Source organism: Ambystoma mexicanum, chromosome 9 (assembly GCF_040938575.1).
Source record: "Ambystoma mexicanum isolate Mex_15411 chromosome 9, UKY_AmexF1_1, whole genome shotgun sequence".
Classification (NCBI taxonomy): domain Eukaryota; kingdom Metazoa; phylum Chordata; class Amphibia; order Caudata; family Ambystomatidae; genus Ambystoma; species Ambystoma mexicanum.
This window is the reverse complement of record NC_090931.1, coordinates 782,024,485-782,046,668: the sequence shown is the minus strand read 5'-3', so window position 1 is coordinate 782,046,668 and position 22,184 is coordinate 782,024,485. Positions and strand designations below refer to the sequence as shown.

The 22,184-nt window shown below is 45.9% G+C and overlaps 1 protein-coding gene across 9 annotated transcripts in view; it reads left to right on the top strand.

Moving 5' to 3' along the window:
• HECW2 (HECT, C2 and WW domain containing E3 ubiquitin protein ligase 2) overlaps nucleotides 1-22,184 on the top strand; it is a 1,520,428-nt gene that overhangs the window by 1,199,094 nt on the left and 299,150 nt on the right. The window lies entirely within an intron of this gene.

The following is a 22,184-nucleotide window of genomic DNA, read 5'->3' as shown; positions in this document are numbered from 1 at the left end:
GAATTTGCACGCCACAATGGAGTGTTTTAGATGTGAATACATGTTGCACTGGATTTGTGTTGTTTGCCTGCAACGGAAAAGTTCACGGCCGAAAAAAGCATAGCTAACTTGACCGTTACCGTCAAACAACCCAAAGTAAATGCCTCCCCAAACATACCCCACAAACACCCCTACTTACCTTTTGCTTTTGGCTGCACACCTCGTTGTGTGCCGCTGACTCCCTGTGACACCGGTTCCCTTCACTTACGTGCTTGGGAACCGATGCCGCAAGGTCCTTTTCTTTTTTTTTCTGCTTTATTCCCCAGCGGGGGATACCCGCAACCCCCAATCCGAAAATGCCAAACATGGGGAGCGGGGGACACACTCACAACCACTGCTCCTCATGTTCCATATTTCCGGATTCTCAGTTGAAATGCCAAAAAAGATTGTATCCATTCGTACGAATGGTACAGGCCCTTTTCATTCTTTTGCACCATTCGTACAAATCGATACGGTCTTTTTGGACGTTTCCTGTTGGACTTACACTTTCTATGCCATGGTGCGCCACATGTTTCTACCGTGTCTCTAGTTCACAATGTTCTGTGGCAGGTGGATTGTGAAATGCATAGACACAAATAAAAACCTTAGTAACCTATCCAACCTAGAAATCTAAAAGAGAAAACAAGGATCAGCATTTTAAAGTAAGGTTTAAATGACTCCATGTCACTAGTGCCACCTCACTTCGGTTACCAAGACTGCAACTCCCAGAAGGCAATTGATGAAGAAATGAAAGCCCAGGAATAAGGCATGCCGCCGATGACTGACATGGAGTCATCTCATAAGCTTAGTTAAAAGGCAACTCGTTGCAAAAAAAAGAAACATAAAAAGAGCACCAACTTGATCAAGATGGTCGAACCCAGAATAGTAGTGGGAATGTCTCCAAATCTGGGGGTTGCCAGAGAGTGGTTCTTGTTCTTTCATGGATGCATGTGTCCATGTACTTACACTGTGTTCAGAGTGGCACGCAAGGGAGAAATAGCATCCATGCATTTTATATAATGGGCCATTTTGGGCTATGATCGGTGAGTAAAATTGAACAGTGGTATGTTTTCCCTGGGGGCAGGGGTGTTCAGATGACTATCCCATGGTCCCTAAGAAAAGGCATCTCAGATGTGTTGGCAGGTGGGGAGACTTTGTGCATGTGAGGGCAGTGTGAGGGCAGTTGCGGCACCACCGCTTCGACATACTCTATCATTTAACTGAATGTGTGCGCCGCATGCTCTGTCATTGGCTGGTGACAATGGCAACTGCGCGTACGTGGAAAACAAGAGGTTACTAGTTCAGAGGTAAAGGCACCAGGTTTAAAGAGAGATTGTTTCTAAGTAATGAGGGCGCCAGTGAGGGCAATTCTGGATTCAGCAAATCCAGAGGCGCTTTGGAGTTAGAGTAAGATACCGGAGAATAGCGAGGATCTAGTGTGCTTAGCTAATGTGTGCTGTTGTGGCACATGTGTGTCAGCAGGGCATGGGCGTGCTGTGGTCTGCTAGAAGGGGGACATGATTTCAAGATGGACACTGGTCTTTCAGGGAAATTAATGCATATAATAGCCAAGGTTTGGGAAGAGAGGGATGGATTACTGAAAGCCGCGAGCCCCAGGGAGCACCACACTTTATACTGGACATGGCAATTATTTCTGTGTGATATGTGCTGTATTAATAGGTATGTGCTCTTAGTTTAACCATTTATGAGTCCACATATCACCGATATCTGTGTGATATGTGCTGCATTAATGAGTCTGTGCTCCTAGTTTATCCCTGTATGAGTCCACTGAGGATTGCTGCTTTCTCCCTCCCTGCCCTGTGCTCCTAGTTTAACCCTGTATGAGTCCACATATCACACATATCTGTGTGATATGTGCTGCATTAATGGGTCTGTGCTCCTAGTTTAACCCTGTATGAGTCCACTGAGGATTGCTGCTTTCCCCCTCCCTGCCCTGTCACTGAGCACACTACTGGGTGGATCCAACGTAGTAGGAATGACGTTGGTAGGCAGAGAGTTATTGTTTCTGATTGGTCCCTGTACGTAATGTTTCTTCTGAACTCATCTAAATGTATACATATGGAAAATCCGTTCTTTAACTGTATCACAAAAAAACTCTGAAGCCAGAAGCTAACCCGGTCTCGCAGTACTGTGATTTATCCAATCTTGGGGTTTCCCCTCTGTATAAAGGACATACCCAAGTGTCACTGCCAAACCACATAGAGCCATACCTGTAACTAGGACTCGGGTACTTCCAGCCTGTGCTCATCAGCAGTTCAGGTTTTGCCCCCTCTGATCCATTAGCAGCCCCTTCCCCAGTTCCTTTCTTCCAGATCCACATACAAGGAGGCCAACAAAATGGCAGAGTTGCACTGAATAAGACCTCTTTACATTGCATTACATTAAATATGACTCCCCTTTCCGGTGTATTTTTAATTTTGTTAAATATTATCCTTATTGGACTTTTACAGACAAGTACATATTATCAAATGACACCAACGTGACTGAAACCTGAGAAAAAGAGGTAAGAGATGGAAAAAGAAAAAGAAAAAATGCAAGCTGAGCAGGGTAAACCTGTTTATCATGTCAAGAGGTACCTGACCATGACCGGTCGCTGTGTCATGTGGGGTGAGGCTGGGTGGCAAGGCATTGGGGCCGTTTGCTCATTCATCTCAAGGTATTTCCCAAGCTGCTCTGGAATGTAGGGTGACTCGCTTGTGTCTGGGGGTAGCACATTAAAGAAGATTTTCAGAGTATCCAGGCACACCTTCCAACCCATCACCATGCGTACACCTTCCGAATGGGTCGCACTCGAGTGTAACTGGCCAAGAGGTGGCTTAGGGAGCCCCCAGCCTGACCACAATTCAAGCACTGGTGGGTTGTGCATAGATTAATTCTGTTGGTTTTTGTAGGTAGCTAATGGGATCTGAAGCAAAGATTTTGTTACTGCAGCCTTCCCTTTGGGTCTACTGATACTCTTGGAATGGCCAACAAGATGTTATCCGTGTGATCCCTGAGGATATCCTGTCCAAGCTCCATCTTGCAATCATTCAGGAATTTGCGGTACAGCATCATTGTATCGGTCATTAGGTTGTAGACGTGACTGGCTCTGAGGCTGTTCAGAGTTTGCATTAGCAAGTCAGGTTCCCTGGGGCTCTGCCCATTTCTCTTTGAGGGGAGGAAGGGCCCTGCTATATGGAAAGTTGGGGATTGTATAGTGTCGGGCATCAATATATCTGGAGAAGGTTGAAGATGTTTAAGACTTGCTCTTAAAAGAACCTCGCCCCATGAAAGATTCATTATATATGCTGAGTAAAATGCACCCAATTCCCAGTGGGAAAAGGTCCTGCCTGTTGCATGCTTACCTACGTGCTACATGGGCATAATTTGGGGCAAATATCTATATATTGCTCAGACTTACATTGCAAATAAGTGGTTATTTCCTAGTTTCAGTGTCTTTTGAATTTTAACAATAACATTTATTATATTTTCAAATGATAATAAAAATCAGTGTTTCCCTTATGCCCATCAGTTAATCGAGGTGTTTATCAAAGACTTTCCCAAAAAGCTCTTCCCTAAATGCACGGTCAAGGTCATTCTCTCCAAGAAAGCAAGTTTAATGGGCTCTATCTGCCACGGTTCAAAAGTGAGTGAGAACTTAGTGTTCCAATGATGTGAAACAACTCCCTTCCTTACAGTGAATGGTTTTTGCACATAGTAGATGTTATTAATCCAGATCTGAAGTGGTGGGAAGAACGTTTAATAGAATGTACACAGGATTACCTTTTAGCAAGCCACTCCTGCCAAGTTTACTATAAACCAGCGGTCTGCAGCCATTGAGTCTCCAGATGTTTGTGACTACGAATCCCATGATGTCTCACCTTTGACTATGCTGGCGAGGGCTCATGGGAAAAGTAGTCCAAACACCAGGACAGCAAAAGGTAGAAGATCCCTTCTCCCCAAAAGTAAAGTTTTTATTGCATTTAAACATCAAATGAGCACATGTGCCTTCCTCCCATCCACACCAACAGCATGCATCTGATGGAGAAAGTCACTGTTCGTGTTTCTGCTCAGGCATCAAATGTTCTGTTGAAAGCACTGCCAGTCACGTTTTACATTGTTTAAGTGGACGTTTTTCAAGCAGATTGCTTGGCAATGCTCGGAATATTGACCATCCCCCCTGAATATATGGACGATGGTCATTCTCAAGACTTCCTTTGCCTTGTAGAAGTCATCCTGAAAGCCCACCAGGATGAGTCGTTTGAGGTTTGGTGGTCCCTTGATAACCTCTTCAACCTCCACAACTGGTACTCTTCCCTCGAGCAGTCTTGCTTCCTTGGTAGATGTTCGAGGCGATTTAAAGAAAGCCCTGTTGGCTACCAGAAGTGGTCAAGAATGGTCAATGGAAATGTTGGTGTTCACTCACCACAGAGCAGCGTCCAAACCTTGTTTCGCGATTCACAAAACTATAGCACTAGCTTTGCTTCACTTTCTTAGTAGTAAAGCACATCCCTGCACAAGGTACGAATCTTAGCTGTGAGCAAGCATATGCTAATTAGGTTTTCTTTAGCTTCCCCCTTATTAGGAAAGACATTTTGTACATTCAGAAAATAATTAACTTTTCTACTTAGCGTTTAGCCATTTGCTTCTGTGAAATTGTCAACAAAGCCCTTTGTTTCTTTGAATCACATACATTTGCACGAGCAATTTCTGGGATGGTTAATTTAAGAATGTAAATTAAAGGAATGCTGTTAGGCATTGGTAGTAATTTACTCATGTTGACCTTTTGTTTGAATTGGCCTCTGTACATTTCTCCAATGAGGCATTTAGTTGTAGTTTTATTTATGCATTGAAAATGAATGGCCCTTTGCCGAGAGGTACTATAGAAAGGGGCTATTGGAGGCTGTAGCCGTCCCATTGCTGAGTGCTTTAAACACCTTCACAAGGTCATGTCATGGTAGTTAATATCTGAAATTGGCTACAGGGGCAGTAGAAGCTGGAAACTGTAAACCGGGTCAGCACCAGACAGGCTTCAGACATATCTTCAGTAATTACAGTATTTAAAGATACACACACACACGTAATCCAGTTGTGATGGCTATTTTTCCATCATTGGGTTCGGAGAGGCGATAGCCCTGTAAGAGCCTCTTGAGAGAAGGTGGTTCTTAAAGGTGATCTTGAAGCCAGTGCCCTATGAAAGGACCTTAGGTTCAAGGGGTGATAGCACCAGTGATGGGGAGGCAGGAGGGGGAAGGAATGAAAGCGAGACACAGTACATGCTGGATTGGAACGGCTACTTTGAGGAGAATTTGGGAGCCTGCAGTGTGCGGGGAGAGTACTGGGAAACAGAGCCACCCTGGTTTAGTGGTGAGGAAGGTTGTCGATGGACGGATTTAGACATAAGAAGAAGGAATTTGAATAGGCAGTGATTTTCCTTGGATGCCTCTGTGTGAAAGCGGTGTACGGAGTTGGGGCAAGGTTTGTTGGAGGTTGTAGAGAGTGAAGGTAGCAAAGTTCTTTACTTTATTGAGAGGAGCAAAGGAATAATTGTGGAGTCCCATAAGTAGATGGAAGCAATAAGCCACCCTGCCGAGGACACGCATGGCAATGAGTGTTTTGGTAGAGTACACGGTGAGATGGGAACAGGGTCTACAAATGTCCAAGAGGTTTGGCCTGGCAGCCATCGCAATGGAGGGGATGACATTTCAGGTCTCTTTCACAAAGAACGCTCACATTGTGAGCCTTAGGGGTGGTGTACAGTGGTCAGGGGAAGCATACAAGAGATGGGAATGGGCAGGGCATTTCAGGCCAGGAGAGAGATCACTATGAGTTTGGAGGAGTTAAGCATCAAGCAGCGCAGAAATATCCATCCACGTATAGCATGTGGACAGCTTCTGATAGGAGAGGATGGCTCAGGGTGAGCCCGACCTGAACATTTGACTTCTTGTTACTAGATCAAGAGTTGGTGATCAGTTATACAAATAACGTATTCTCTGAATGTTGCACTTGGGTTCTGTGAGCCCTAACTAAATTCCAGTCTATCAACCTCAGAGACCATTATTCTCCAATTTCCTGGGGTGATTGTTCCAGTTTAGACCGCACTAGGCCTCAGTGAGGTCTAAATCTTGGCCAATGGTTGGTGTTTTCAAACGGTTATGTTCACTTTGTGATATATTTGTGATACAGTGTAAAAGGTCAATCGACTTCTGACAAGTGTTGCTATGGAAGGCTGTGTGAGAGTGAGCCTGTGAAGGCTGCCCACTGCAAGTTCGATCTTACGTCTACTCCCTCCTTCCCAATGCCCATTTCAAGGGTCCCCTCCACACTTCTCCCATGCTGCGGCATGGCCTGGCTGCCACACTCCCTCCACTCCTTTCCCCTCCCAACCCAGCAAAACAGACGTACACCGCGTTGCGCAATGTGACACAGATTCGTGTGCATCTATAGGCCACAATAAAAGAGCTCTTCATCCGTACAGGCAGTCACAGGCTCATTCGTTTTAATATATCGAAGAACATTAACACATCTGTTAATTCAAAGTGTCTGAAGCAGATAAATGGTAAAATACTTTGACTACTGCGAGAAATACATGGAGGGAGCTCTTTCTCTGACATGTAATCAGAAGACCCCTGTTACTCATGCACTCATATCCACCCTAGCCTGCTGCAAGTGTTCCATTTCAGATATTGAGAGGGGGACTGTGCAAGCTCTTTGCTTTTCAGATTCTAAGATAGAGGGTTTGGTGGAAGCAGGCAGTGGTTGGCATTTCCCACAGGATCTAGGCCACCACCGTTTTAGCATTTATTTATCAATAAACCTCAAATCAAAAAGCTCAACAATGAGGGTGCCTACGGGAGCAATGGGGATCGGCTGTGCCACATCTTGTACTACTTCAAGTATGAGCTGAGACAGGATTGGACCACTGCTTCCAAGTCTGCAAGTTCTTCTGATGGGCCTGTCCCTTTGCTCTAACATCTGCCTTCATGACCTGTGGCCTGGTATTAACATCGGCCAACTGCCCCGTCCATGTGAGGGGTACGATGCCATGCCCCTTGTGGGTGTATTGCCACCGGGCAGGACGGAGCGTTGGCGGATTTGAACTGTGATCTACAGTCGTTGCACCGCTGTATTTTCTTGTGCAACTGGTCCTTGGTAAGTGGAGCCCCCAGGGACACAGGGGGCTGTGTTTGTATCCCTATGGCGATTGGCATACTGCCACCATGGCCAGTGTCATAATGGGCAGTAGAGGCTGCGCCGCCCCTTGACATCCCCAGTGCTTAATTTGTGGGGGTGAGCCCCAGCATTTATTTTTCAGCCCCAGCACTTATTGTCTCACTTTATTTAGGGAGTGGTGATAGTTAGTGCATCCAATAACCACAATGAGCAGGTGAGAGCTGTAGTGTAACCCCAAATATGTCAGCACTGTGTGGGAGCAGATATGCATGGTGGCAGCAGCAGTGGTGAGGAACTGCCCACCAGCCGTGTCACAGACGTGCTAGAAAGTATTTGAGCCCTTACACTTATTTCTTTCCAAACTAAGCACTAGCCGTCCCGCTGCACTTGAGGAATGGGCATTGATTCGTGTGCACGGCCGTGCTGTTATGGGGAGCTCTGCTGTGCATCGCTCCCCTCTGCGAGGTAAATAAAGGCGGAGGCAGTTTGCAGAGTGCCTGGGGCTGGACTGCAATATCTCGCACCTAATCCTGCTGGGACACCAGGGATGGAGTTCAGCGCATAACCTTGATTAGGGGAAAAGCACAGAAAGGGGAATCTAGCAGAACTAATATAACCCCCATAATAGGGAGGGAAATACAATACTAATCAACTGGATTATGCAGCTGCCATTTTAATACCAACTATGAAGCACCTTTGTGGATTTTAATACAACTTGATATCAAGATAACAAAGACGGAAATCACAACCAAAAACAAAAGGTTACCTTAAATAAAGCTGCCCTCCATTCTCACTTGAGCTGCTACTATTCAAAAGCTCAAAGATGCATAACTCACACGCAACCTCCCATTTCAATTCTGCCAGGAGGTAAACACAGAATGTGAAGGTCCTTGGAATCCTTCAAGTGGAGGCCTGGGCTTAACTGCACCAGAATGTGGAGGAGATCAGCAGAGAGAAGACTTCCAGCCTGCCATGGCCAGCTCATGGACCGAAGGGCTCAGAATGGGACAATGCTCAGCTTTCAGACTTGAGCAGGACATGTAAGTCATCACCATCCACATCGGGGCTTGACCAATGGTGGCCAGAGGATGACATGCAAGCAATCAAATGCCTGAATGAAAAAGATGTATTGCAACAGGGGTCTGCAGCTCGTGAATCTCCAGATGTTTTGGACCACCACTAGCACTAACTCTCACCACGGACAATGCCGGCTAGGGCTGATGGGTGTTGTAGCCAGAACATCTGGAGATTCAAAGGTTGCAAGCCCCTGCATTACAAAGCGCAGGTAAAGAGTGAAGGATCGGTGCAGCACAAAGGCTGAAGAGGTAAAAGTCATTAAAAATGATTCTGATGAAATAGTGTTCTGATCACTGGCAGAGCAGGAAATAAGAACGGATACAACAGAAATGAAATTCTGTTGCAAATGCTTTCTGACCCCCCTGCACTTCCCCATCTAAAACATATGATCATTAGAAGAGCGTAGAGAGCATTGAGGTTCTCTATAGTGTGCAATACCAGAAGAAATATCGCTCTAATGAGCTTATAAGGTAGTCGGAAAACTCAGAAAACTCACGGGTTCGGGCAACCAGATGATTGCATTTGGTATAATTATAATTGTTTTTTTATAACGCGCTTAATACCGAAGAGCTTCCGAAGCGCGAACCCGGGATTCAAACCTGTGTTGCTATGCATCGTCTTGTTTCCAAGACGAGCGTGTTGTCACCAAGCTATACTACCCATGCCAATGATGCACATTGACATGGACCAAGGGGAAAAAGAATATCTTCATCTCAAAGATTTACAGTCTTATTAAATCTCTGGCATCTTACACCGTGACCTTATTGAAGGTGAATCTTCATTCCTCACCTCCCAGGAAATATAGAGATGTCTAACTCAGCACTGGATGCCAATTGGCGAGATCTCGTCTGCCAGTGGAAGGAGCTACTTTCTATTGGAGTTTTCACAATCTTAACCAGTACATCAATGGCAAAGGACATGTGCATTCAATATTTTGGGGCACGTGGTAAAAGACAATTAGGAATATACCCATCAACGTTCTCATTGCAGAGGCGACCACAGGCATGACTCTTACCAGAAGTCCTGCCTTGAATACACCTCCATGGGGCGGTAACAGTTTAGTTTAAGTTATGATGTAAAGATACATGAGGCATGGGTGGTCCTAAAACAGCATTACCGGTCACTCCTTTCTGCTGCATAATAAGTTTGTACTATTTGAGGGTTCTGGGGACTTTTATTTGGCCATTTTGCAGGAGACCAATCAGATGAATTTGGAGGAAGTGGGTAGCACAGGTCTTCATACAAATCTACAAAAAAGACTATGGGCCTCATTACGAGTCCGGCGGTAACCGTGCCTGAAATTCCGGCAGGTTACCGCCGGACTGGTATTACTATTCCGCCTCCGTGATTCCCGGAATTACCGGGCATTACGACCCCGGTGACCCGGGAATTCCGGAGGCGGAATTCGGTAAATCCCCATTCCCATTGAGTCCAATAGGACTCAATGGGAATGGGGAAGTGGAAACACCGGCACCATCTCATGATGGTGCCGGTGTTTCCACGTCTGCCTGCAGGCAGGTGGTGTTAAACCCGCCAGGTCAGACCTGGCGGGGATGACACCTCCGCCTGCAGGACTCGAGACCACCCGGTATGGAAACAAAGGTGGCGGCGGTTTTACCGCCACCGTTATTTCCATACCGGGTGACTCATAATGAGGCCCTATTTGTATTCGAAAACGTAGCATTTTAAGCGACACAAATTGTGTTCGAATTTGGAACAGGGCCTCCCATATTGAGTGGTGACTGTTCAGAGACCAACGGAAGATTGACATCTGGTTTTCATCAGTAAGCTCTCTTAAGATGCAATGTTCCTGGATCAGCGTTCCTTTGTAGGGTTAGGTTGTACTTGACCCCACTCTAGATCGAAATCTCTGTGGGCCGGATGCCAACAACAAGAGCAGTACGTTTTACTTTTATTGCCGTAATTTCTACACCTGTCTGGTTATGTGGCATTTACTTCACCAAATGGTCCATTTGTATATGCAAAATACGGTGACATCATGCTCCACTCAAACTAAACATGTCACACCTGGCCCTCACACATTCTCGCAGAATCCCACACATGATTACATGTACCAATGATAAATCACCCCAGCCTCCACCTTTGCCTTCATATCTAAGTGCATACACGTTTCTTAACAAGCGACGGTGTGGAGAACCCTGTTGAAGTTTACTGTGGCCCCAGGAAGAGCTTTATTAGAGGCGTGTGCCTCTTGCTTTGATCAGAAAAGCTCAACATCTGCTTGGGTGTAGACAAGTTGCTTGCCGCCAAAGTTACAATGTTACACGAGAATCATAAAGCGACTAGGGATACCAAGGTACTCTCAAAGCTATGAAGTGCTAGAGGCTTATTGAATAATGTCTTATTAGCAAAGGCGGAAAAATAGTTCACTGGTGGTATTCAGACCTTCATCAGACAGGAGAGAAATAACATGTACAATTCTTTCATACCTAATGTAGTCTCAACAGTAAGCACATCGTTTGGCGACAATAGCACCTCAGCAGCCCTACAGTGGGGTACTGAAACCAAATTGGCAGTGGCGTTTGTGTGCTGGCTTGAGGAAACTTACCATGGAGGGTCTGATGATCTCTGCCATTTATTGATTAGGGATGCAAGGGTCAAATGTTTTAAGTACGCTAGACATGTCAGCAGGATACTGGTGTGTCCCATTATTTGGGCCGTTTAACCTTTGTTCACATTCACAGTCCAAGGGCGTCAATTTTCATGGCAGTGCACGATTTTTTGATTTTCGAATAGCATGAGTGAGCTTGGGATTTTTCTCAATCAGGCCATGCCCGGCACTCAAGAGCGCAAGACCATCATCTATGTGGATGATGTTGTGACCTTAAGCAAGGACCAAACTGGACACTTGCAGGAGATGAGACATGAACATACATAACTGAGAAAGTCTAGGGAAATGGTATCATTACAAAGATCCCAATTGTTTAGGAAGAAAGTCAGCATCTTGGGGCATGAAGTCACAGCAGACGGTCTGAAACCTCAAAAGAAAAACGTAGAAGCAGAAAATGGACAACCATGCTGATCTGAAAGGATGTAGGAGTCTGCTGGCCAGGACAAGTCATAGGGCCTCATTACGAGATTGCCGGTCCGGATACAACGGTACTGGTAAGCATGCCGGTACCGTTGTATCCGGACCGGCAAACTCTGAGTTGTGCTTTCATTCCGCCAGGTCTGGTCAGGCACCCACGAGCACAGCATGTCAGATGCACCGGCACCGTTATAAACGATGCCGGTGCATCCAACCTCACCTTTCCCATTGAGCCCAATGGTGCTCAAATGGGAATGGGGAAGAATTTTTCCAGCGCCCAAGAATGGGAAAATACCGGGTCCGGCAAGGCCGTATTGACCCGGTAATTGCCCATTTCTGACCCCGGAAAAAAATGAATACCGGCCACAGCCGTGCCTGTATTACAGGCACAGCTACCACCAGCCTCGTAATGAGGCCCATAGTAGGAAATTCCTTGAAAACATTCTGACATTACATAACTTTCAAGTTATTGAAGCAAAGTGTGCCATGGAAATGGTGGGAAGGACTGCAGGAGTTAATGAGGGTCATTACGACCCTGCCCGTCTGGTAACAACAGTGCCAGTAGGCTCACCGGACTCGTAATGAGGCCCAATGGCTTGTTAAAAGTAAGTCAGTCAAATGCCCTGTGACTGGCCCAGCCCATAAGAGTTAAGGAGTTTTTGGGTGACAGCATTTTCAGAGACATGCATATTTGTTGTTTAATACTAAAAGCATGAAACATACAACAAAATAATATCATGTGACAGCGAGGCACTTTCACAAGTGGAGAAGGGATTCAGTGAATGTGAGATGGCATTGCTGACTGCTGACTATCTGCTCGATAATACAAGGCAAAGGCATGATCACTGAGACAGCAAAGTCCTACAATACTTAAGGAGCAGAAGTATTCGAACATGTAACCTGTCTCAGTCCAGAATAACATGTTCGACACTGTCAAGGCAAGGTTTTCCAGTAGAAGTTAACACGTGGCCAAAACAAAAAGAGGTCAGTAGATGAAGGCTAAGCATAGCTCCCTGATGGTGCACTAATTGAAGGATCAGAGGATGTACACATTTACCACAACTTAGAAGATTGCAGAAAGTCGCACCGCAGAGGTTTTTGATGAAGAAAGATGCAGAAATCTGGCAAGTGTTTATGTGAATGGATGCCTCTTTCGTGTCAACAATTTCCCCTGACAGAGAGTTGGTTGCGGGAAAGGAAATGTGCAGATGAAGAACGGCAATCTCCATTCTGTTGGTAAAGGACTGACGCCAAAAGTTGCCAGATAGATTAACTAGTTGCTCTTTATAAAGCCGTCCAGACAGCTGCAGAGGATCAAATCAAAGATCTAGCGATTACTACTTATTCTGATTATACTAGGTATAGCTTAATAGAAAATATACCAAGAATGACTTGTGTCATGGGGTGCTATTGAAAACTACTAATAGTCCAGCGATTGAAATGCAATGACCATTTACTGGAAGAAAATCGGTGGACATTCCAAGTTGCCCAGTAATGAGAACTATGGGAACGATAAGACAGACCAATTAGTCAAGGTAAGAGCAGCAATGGATGAGTATTTTCTGACAGTGCATCTACTAGAACAAACGATGGTTTGAGCAATTCTACAATTCTACACCAAGAAGGAAAGTGATCTTCCTATCGTCCAATGGAGGTTTGACAATTCAGATGCAGATTTGATCACTTCCCAAAAAGATGAGCCTGTACTGTGACCATTTTACCATGGCATAGTGGATTCAGAAAAGGACTCTAAGGGAAATGAAGAATTGAAGGTTCTTCTCAAAACCAAAAAAGAAATTGCACTTACTTTGGATACATTCCATGTGTCCTCCCCCCTTGCTATTGTGAACTCAAGATGCACCATACTGTTATGCTGTAATGGCAAGACACAGAGAGATTAAAAAGACCTTAGAAATGTTAAGAGGGTTTGCATATTGGCTGCACATGTCTCAGGACATCACCTTGCATCCCAGGGGATGCTGGTGTGTTCTCAATTCCAGCCAAGTTCACAGACCCACAATTCACCACAAATGAGGAGAGGTTTAGCCTTGCCCTGATCTGGCCTACAAGTTGATTTGATTGGAATTGTTCAAAGGTTATGACGTGGGAATAATAGCAAATCATTGTGATTTGTTTGATGATTGTATGGATTAAATGCCTTCCAGCTCAACATTGGCAGGCTGAGACAGCGGTCATGCTAACAGTTCATCATATTTTCTCACATTTTGGCCTACCTCAAAGAAATGAATCTGACTGTGGTAGTCACTTTACTAGTGCAATAATGACACATATGTGTCAGGTTTTGGGTCTGAATAGGAGGATAACCTTGTCTATTGACCAGCATCAAGTGATGCTCTCCAAAGGTATATTTTGACATGTTTGCAACAGAAGCCGGGCCTAGTTGGAACCTGCGCTTCTTATTAGTCCTTATGGTGATATGAGCCGTGGTCACGTACATCTCAAATCTCTGTCCACATAAATTGATTACTGGCATGAAGATGGTGTTGCCACAACACCTGCTGTAGAGGAGAAATGAATAGTCGCTGATCAATGCAAGTACAATCAATGGATAGGTAAACATTTCAGGAAACATCGGCCACACGCATTTGCATTTGCACAAACGTTCATGGAGAAAGTGATTGACAGTGGCAAGACTTTTTATGATGAGTAGACGATAGCCCAAGAATAAAAAGTGGGGGACGTTGACAAATTTAATTTCAAAGCAAAACATTCAAAATGTCCAGCCTTGTGGGGCGCACGATTCCACAATTCTAGGCCAGCTATCAATAGTAGTATATAGAAACCTGATTGAAGAGGGTGATCGAGAGTAGGAACAGTCTATTCATGTGAATCTAAGGAGGTTCTGCCGCTCAAAAAACGGAGGTGAAAAGTGTAGAGGACTCATTCACCATTAGTACAGACTGAGGACTCATTTGCAATTTCCTTGGAGTGAGTGGATATCACAATGAAGATCATCACTGTTACAGGTAAGTAGGTATGATTAGGTACATGTAGGTGGGTGAATGGTATAGTGATAACCAGTTTTTCAGTTTAGGCAATTGGCAGGAGTTGGAGCGCCTGTAAAGGCAAATCACCTCAATAAAGGAATACATTATTAGTTTGCCAAATATTCCAAAGACCTATGACACGTTTAACATCCTCATTGGCAAATAAAGCATTATCATCACCATGAAATATCTACATAAGGGAAACGCCTCACGCCCGCCCTGATAGTATACCAATCGATTTGTAGGCGCAGTTTGCTAACCTATTGGCCGCACAATTTAGGCTGTCTTTCAAGAAATGACACAGACACGAGTAATGCTAGGAAAGGTGAGTCCTTCTTATGCCTTTCCCAGCCAGGAAGATTTCCAGAGGGATTTTGCAGGGTCCAGGCACCAATGTTGCAGACTCAGACAGGCCTTCCAAACATCAGCTCCTTGGTGTGCTGTGTGACCTGGCACTGGGTCTCTGAGGGAAGTTTGGTCCATCTTCTGCCCTTCCCTGCCCGGAAGGTTGCCTTGCAGGTGTGCTCCTTCCAGAAGGCTGAGTCCGGGGTAGCAATAGTCAGCAGCCAGGGAGGCATTCCAAGCAGCAGATCACTGCAAATGTTCCACTAAAGTGGGTTGGAGGAAGGTTTTGCTCTTTCCTTGGAAATCTCAATCACCTCCTCACCGGCTGAGGGCTTTGGACAGTTTGTACCCCAATAATGTTCCAGCAAAATCCTTCTTCTGAAGTCCAAAGATGATTCAACTGAGAGTCACCCCATTTACATAGTCATTTTGCCCCAGTGGGTTTGTCTACTTCAAGCCTTCTGTAAGGGGCCTATACAGGCGGCTGTGACAAGAGCCTTTGTTTTCTGTCATACTCAGGGTACTTTCTGTGCAAGAAGTGTGAAGGGGGTACAGGAAGTATGGGTGGCCTAAGAATTTCCTAGACGGTGGAACCACTCTCCTGCTTGTTACTTCTCTCCTGAGCTACCCTCATTCATCCTGTCACCCTGTTTCCCTTACATCAAAAAGACTCCAGTCCCTGTCCTCCATGCTCCATGTGCCGTCTCCCTATTGTGCTTGCAAAGTTCCCCTTGAAGCAGTGATTCACACCCAGTTTCCAGAGGCTAGATCCAGTTGCTCTGGGAAGGTGTCATGACTTCACAGGAGACTACAGGCATCCTCATGTGCTGGACGGAAAATCCTTTTCTTAGGAGAACTCTGCCCCAAACTCGGGCAGTTCTAAGGGTGACTGGAAATCCAGTTGAATAAATATGCATCAAATGGTTTTGGCAATGTAAAACTGTATTTCCTCATAGGCCAGTACCTAAAACCAGATATTGCTAATGTTTATCCTTGAGCATACACAGTTAACAATTGAAAACTGCTTGTGAAAGGCCGATGCGAAATGTATAACTAAACATGCCTGCAAGAAACCCTTTGGAGGGGTGGGGGCACATTCCTGAATTATCTATACATGACCCCTCTAATTCATAGAGTGCTTATACTTTTGTAATAGATTTGGCAACCACAAACAAATAGCCAAACCAAAATGTATTAGTTAAATTCTGGGGTTCAAATTGCTGGGTGTGCCCAGTTAGGAAGTGACTATGCCCCTAACCACAACATCAAAACAGTAATACGAAGTTACAGGTGGACTGGCATGCGCGTCTGTTGTACAAAATAGCCTACAACCGTTTGACTCACTAATATTGCACATTTCTATTTTCCTTTATAACAATGTTGTATTTACTTGGGGACCAGTGGGAATTCCTAACCAAAGCCGACAAGCTGATACCTCCTTGCGACAAATCTAGGCAACCGTTTGGCAATGTGTGACCACTCCTTGGCCTCCAGGGCTTTAACGACTTTATGAATGGGGAGATCTTCTGCCTCGGTCGTAGCATATTCCTCAAATAGGTAAGCGTCTCCTGGAGCAGGGGCAGCTTGAGCAGGTTGACTAATGCTGACAAAATGTCTTCCCCGTGGAGGTATCTGAGGCTGAGTGCTTGGTGCACATCCACTGCTTGTGGCCATAGGGAGTGCCGCCCTCCACTGCAGAACATGAGTGGCCGGTTGACTACTCTAGGTGGCATGCCTTACAGTGCCACAGTGATAGATTAACCAGATGTTTTGATCTATCGGCTGCAGCTCTTGCTAAATGTAGCTGCGCGCTTGGCACTGAGGGCTCCTAGAATGTCTCCTTCCTCTAGTCTGCTGCGACAGCTTCACCGGTTGCCAGTGAAAAAGCGTGTTACTTATAAGGTTCTTTGTAATGTGCAGCGACCAATTCATGGAGCAGAATATTTATAAACTAAGCTGAATAGATACTTTCCTGTCAATTACGCTCCGCTTCCTTAATCTGCTGACAGTCCTGTCATTCCAACCAGGTATTCTGGCAAATTATCTTTAGCACATGGGAGACTGGCAATATCCACAGGTAACATTGTACATAAAAATAAACATTAAATACTTATCTGATTATCTCGCTGGGAAGGGCAGGTACTGCTCCTCTGGATAGTGGAGACAAATAGCAGGACGAGTGGGGTGGGGAGATCCTATTTTTTAAAGCAAATCAAGCAGGGATTACGGAATTAAGGCTAGGGCTGGGGTGTCTCCATGTTTGATTGGGAAGGGTGGTATTAGAAGTCTGTCTCACGAGAAATGTAATAAGGCCTGCGACTAGGAAGGCAGACCAAGGGGTAATGGGCTTGGGGCAGGGGCTAGGGAAAGGCAGTGATGGTGTGTGGAGTGTGCAGAAAACCCAGTGGAGATCCGCGAGTGTGGGCCAGAAAGCAAACCCTCTTTGAAGAAGGCCATACGGTAACCGCAGCAGTGACCAGCTTCACACCTGGAGATTTCATTTAAAAAAAAAAGGGAAAATGCACTTGAGCTTATGGCGCAACAAGGCACAACTGTGATGAAATGCGTGCATGGGTGTAACTTGTGTACACTGAGCAGCATTAGGGCAGATGTGCGTGTACGCCTTCATACTACATGGCTTGGGTGATATTGTGTTCGGTTGAAAACTGTAGGCAGGGTAAGAGGGCCAGAAAGTGAACCCAAGTTCCAATGGACCCGTTTTGGAAGAATGTTCACCACACATGCACCGCAAGAACCCTCTAGTCTAGATAATGACACCTGGATGTAAGAGATTGCATTCGGTTTCATAATATGGCGTCGCCTCCGTGCAGCTGCGAAGCATGAGTCACTCCATCGTAAACCGGAATTGAAATCGATATTTTCTTTATTTGAGTGAGAAGTCGCTTTCTTCGCGTAATTACTTTTCCAGTCGCTCCTCCCCCTCCCATGTCCTGTGGATGATATGCCTCGCAGTGGAGATGGGGGCGGGGGGGCTGCAAGGGACATCAGAGGGCGACTACAGTGAACCTTGACCTTTTTGCCTGCCATCAGATGATTGATTTGGTATGCACAGCATTCATGTGTTGTGCATTGCGTTAGTCCCTGCCCTTCTCACCCAGGAGCCTGTCTGGAATAATGCCTTGGTTCTGCATGACTGTCAGGAGCGATCTGCCTCAGCTCTGTAGCCCACATTTGTTTCATATGTGATAACTATATACCCCCAAAACAACACGCCTACACGTGTTTGCTTCAGGGTCCCCACCCAGAGTCGGCCTTAGGGGGGAGCAGGCCGGGCAACGCCTGGGGCGCCACGTCCCCCCAGGGTGCCTTTAGCCCCCGCCATGCCAGCTCGAGGGAGTCTTTCAAGGGCTCCCCCGAGCTGGCTTAGTGGGAGAAGACGTGGCAGGCGACCTTTTGCTATTAAATGCACCCACCACCGCAGGCACATTTAATAACAAAAGGGTGCTGATGCATCTATTCACATCATTACCTCCTGGTTAAAAAAAAAGAAAGTGCCACATCCTGGCCCGTCCCCCCTCTGCCCCGTCCCCTGTAAACCAGGGGCGCGCCGGGAAGGGGGTAGGTGGCGCCAATTCGCCCAGGACGCTGCTGCCCCTAAGGCCGGCCCTGTCCACCTGCTGCATAGGAAGCTGTCCCATTAAGCTGTGGTGCGCTGCTTAAGGGGAGGGGTCGCCTTCATGTGATGGCCCGTTGTGTTCCAGTCACTGAGCTAAATTCTCTTCTCTTGCAGGGTTTGCCACCTGTATCTCTCCAGATGTATAGGAGGACTGCTTCCAAGATCCCCCCACATTGACTTCGCTGGCTAGGGCCGATGGAATTTGTAGTCCAAAACCTCTGGCGGCCAATAGTTGCAGACCCCATCTACTGCCTAAATAATCTATTGTAAGCTCGCCTCTGTCATAAGAATCCATACACAACTATAGCCATCTCCCCTGCCAAGAACCCTGTATCCCCAGTGGTGTGGCCAACGAGCATTGTGTAGCACTGTCTCGTTTGGAAGGACTGTGTTTCGTATCCCACATGCCGCCTTTGCAGGATGAGGAGACCTCGTAGAGGTAAGGTTGCCAGACCACTCCATGTCATCAGGGACACCATGCCCCAGTCCTGGGCTTCCATTTCACCATCAGTTCCAATTGGGCTTTTATCACAACTGAATAAAATGGTCTCAGTTAAAGTAAAACCAAAGGCCAGGACTGCACCGGGGGTCGCAGTGACCCTGAGTCACCTGGTAACCTCACGTGCAAAATTAGCATTTCTGATGTTTCAGCCTCACAGTGCAAAGGCCACATGGGCTATGAATGTGCTTAGAAGTCACTGCCACCCAAAACCACTGCCAATACGTCTCACCATGATGGACCGTTTGAAGCGACAGTATGTCTCTGCCGGCATGCTAATAGTCTGCAATTGGGGAGGTAGAGGATGGGAGGGGCTGTGGGGTAGATAAGAGGGGTTTGGGGGGACGCCCCATATCAAAAATAGAAAAAAGGTTGCCTTAAAGTCAACCAAAACCATTCGACCAAACTGTAAATTAACAGATGATAGACTTTGCAACTGCATGGAACCATCTCTGACCAGTTTTCATCAGTGTGTCCACCTTCTTGGCCCGCCACACACTGCGGCCGCTGTTTCTGTACCTACGGCCCATGCTGCGGTGGGCAGATAATGAACAGGCCACGGCCAACCATACTTGATATGCTGTCCATTGCAATACCTCCTTCCCTAATAAGGAATCGAGGCCAGTTCCATTTGCTCACCTTAATGAACAACTTGCGTGCTGCCAAATACAGGAATTTTAGCTGCACGCAAACTTTTTCCATAGTTCATATCCCATATTTATAAAATAACAGTTAGCACCACATTTAGGAATAGTAAATGTGTATAACCGAAGAAAAAAACAAACAGACCATTTGATAGATTGCATCAGCAGCAGTATTCATGACTCGGGAGGATAGCTCAGCGGCAACGTGCTCGCCTTGGAAACAAGACGACACAGAGCACCACAGATTTGATCCCCGGGTCCGCGCTTAGAAACCTCTGGGTATTAAGCGCCTTATAAATAACCTATCATATCATATAATTCCCAGTTTGATGGAGCTGGAAAAAGGTGGCAGTAATTCTGTATAAAGTTGTGGTTCTGCCAATTTTGTAGGTAGTAACGGAATTCATGCTGTTTTCGCTGCTCTGCCAAATCCCGAGTTTGGCATGGAGGATTTACCTACAGCATAACATCCCCCTACCATAACCTGTAATCCTGTGGTAAACTCATGGGACCGAGTGGTGGCAACGGTAACCGATTTGCCCTTAAACCTTTATAGAAATGTGCAGTGTTTGTGGTCATTGATAAACCATAACGCTATTGTCTTCAAGCAGCGGTACTTCTTGCCCACAGTAATGTGCAACAAGGGGTTGCTCCCCACCGCCGTCATCATTCTCACATAAGGAGACCAGGACCATTAAAACCTGTGCCCATTAATAAGGCATACCCGCTTCCTAAAACCTGAGCGGCGCGAGATTGGCAGCTCAAGGGCAGCTCTAAATGCAGAGTTTACTTATGCCTGAAAGATACAACACAAATGCACCTTTTCCACCCAGTGTGTGTTAAAAAGTGTCTTTTGCCAGTTATCCTAATATATATTCCCCTGGTGGACAATAACACAAGGAGCTTCAAATAATTCTCGAACCGCACAAAAGAAAAAGCTTCTTATGGGTATCCATGTATAAAGTGGCCTGCAACATTGTTTGGCAAAGTGACCTATTGCACATTGTGCCATTCCTAGCAAATGGTAAGTTAACACACAAACACACACACTGAGACCTCGCAGGCGAAAAAACGGACCCTCTGTACCTTGAAAGGCGAATGGGGTGCATTGCACCAAATTGCAATTTCCCCCGGCAGTGGCAAAGTCTTGCTCCCAGTCTATCATTGAGCAGAATTGCAGGCATTCTACACAATCAGAGAGACCCTAACTTAACGGCCAATCAAGGATGTGGATAGTTTCAAGTAAGCATGTCATCATGCTCAGTGTCACCATTTTGTGCGGCATGGCACAACTGCTGGCTAATGTGGTGGCCAGAATTCTCCAAACATTCTCTTTGCTGGATTGTAGAGCATTCCCACCAATCCTGGCCCAACTCGGCCCCAGGCAAAGCACGGGGAAAATAAAAGTGGCATCCTGCGAGTTGTGCTCCATTATGTAGCACTGAATATGGTGTGGAATTTGCCACTTAACCCTCCTCAACCACCCCTGCCTAGCGGTGACCCCCAAACCATAGAAACCTCCACAGGAAATTGATGCTCTAATCACAACCGGGAAAATGATAAGAAAAAAAATGTATGTCACCAACATGAATCCCCAGATGTGACACAGTAACGTGGCAGGTGCTGTCACAGAGGTTTGACTCGACACATCTGTGTCAGGTTCTCGGATGTGTGAGAGTTTCTTAGGAGCTATGGCAAGACGTACACCACTAGTACCTGTTGAAACCCTCCTCGTACCGTTATAACAAACAGGAAGAAGTGGGCTACACCAGGCAGGGGCCACTTCATGGTTGCACCCCCTTTTGGTTTTCACTCCGGATCACCGACTCAGGAGATGAATTGTGTGGCAAAAGGCAGTCTTTTAGAACCTATAGGCTATTCTCCATAACCCTACTGATAATACAATACTCAAAACTGGTCTTTACCTGTACTCCTGATTTGTCTTGCTCTAACTATCGGGGTTGAATGTTCCTGTTAGTATCACAGGATAATTGTACCTTGTGTAAAGCTTTGGGCTTCCTTTTGTGGATTTAGCACATCATGCAGAAATTCATTATAACTAACAAAAACTAACTTGTCCCACTGTACTACACAATAATAACCCTCCTAGAAAACAAGGATTGGTGTCTTTTCTCATAACGCTAAGGACGGTCCCTGAAAGGCATGAGAGGCTAGGGTCTGGGGAAGGCACTAAGAAACATAGTAACAAGGCCAGCAACCTCTCCCCTCTCCCTCTTACCTGGCTAAATACCTAAATATCCTGAAATGAGCGACTCCTGGTGAGGTGCGGCACAAAGGCAGTTGCAAGACGCTTCTGTCTCATTTTGTTTCCTTTTTTATGCCTGATGAGGAAACGCATACCTCTCTGTGCGTTCGTTCTCCGGGGGCCATCTTGGACTGGGATACTAGTATCAATACCTGGTAGCTATCTTTAAATGGGACTTTGAAACGATGAATCAACTTCCTTAGTGGAAGCTTTCGTCTTGTTTCTGTTCCTATTAGGGTACCCAGACTCTGACAGTACCCTGGTACCTTAGTGTCCATGTTGGTTGCCAAAGGCGACCTGGTAACAAGGAAACAGTCCGGTACTGGGATGAATTCTAATGATCTGTGCTGGATTGTAGAAAAGAGGAAAAGTCCCTAAAAAGAAAACTGAAGTTAATTCAGTTCATTTCTGCATAGCCAAGTTTTAAAACCACAGTGAATAGCAGGTCAAGTTGGTGCCATGGTTAAC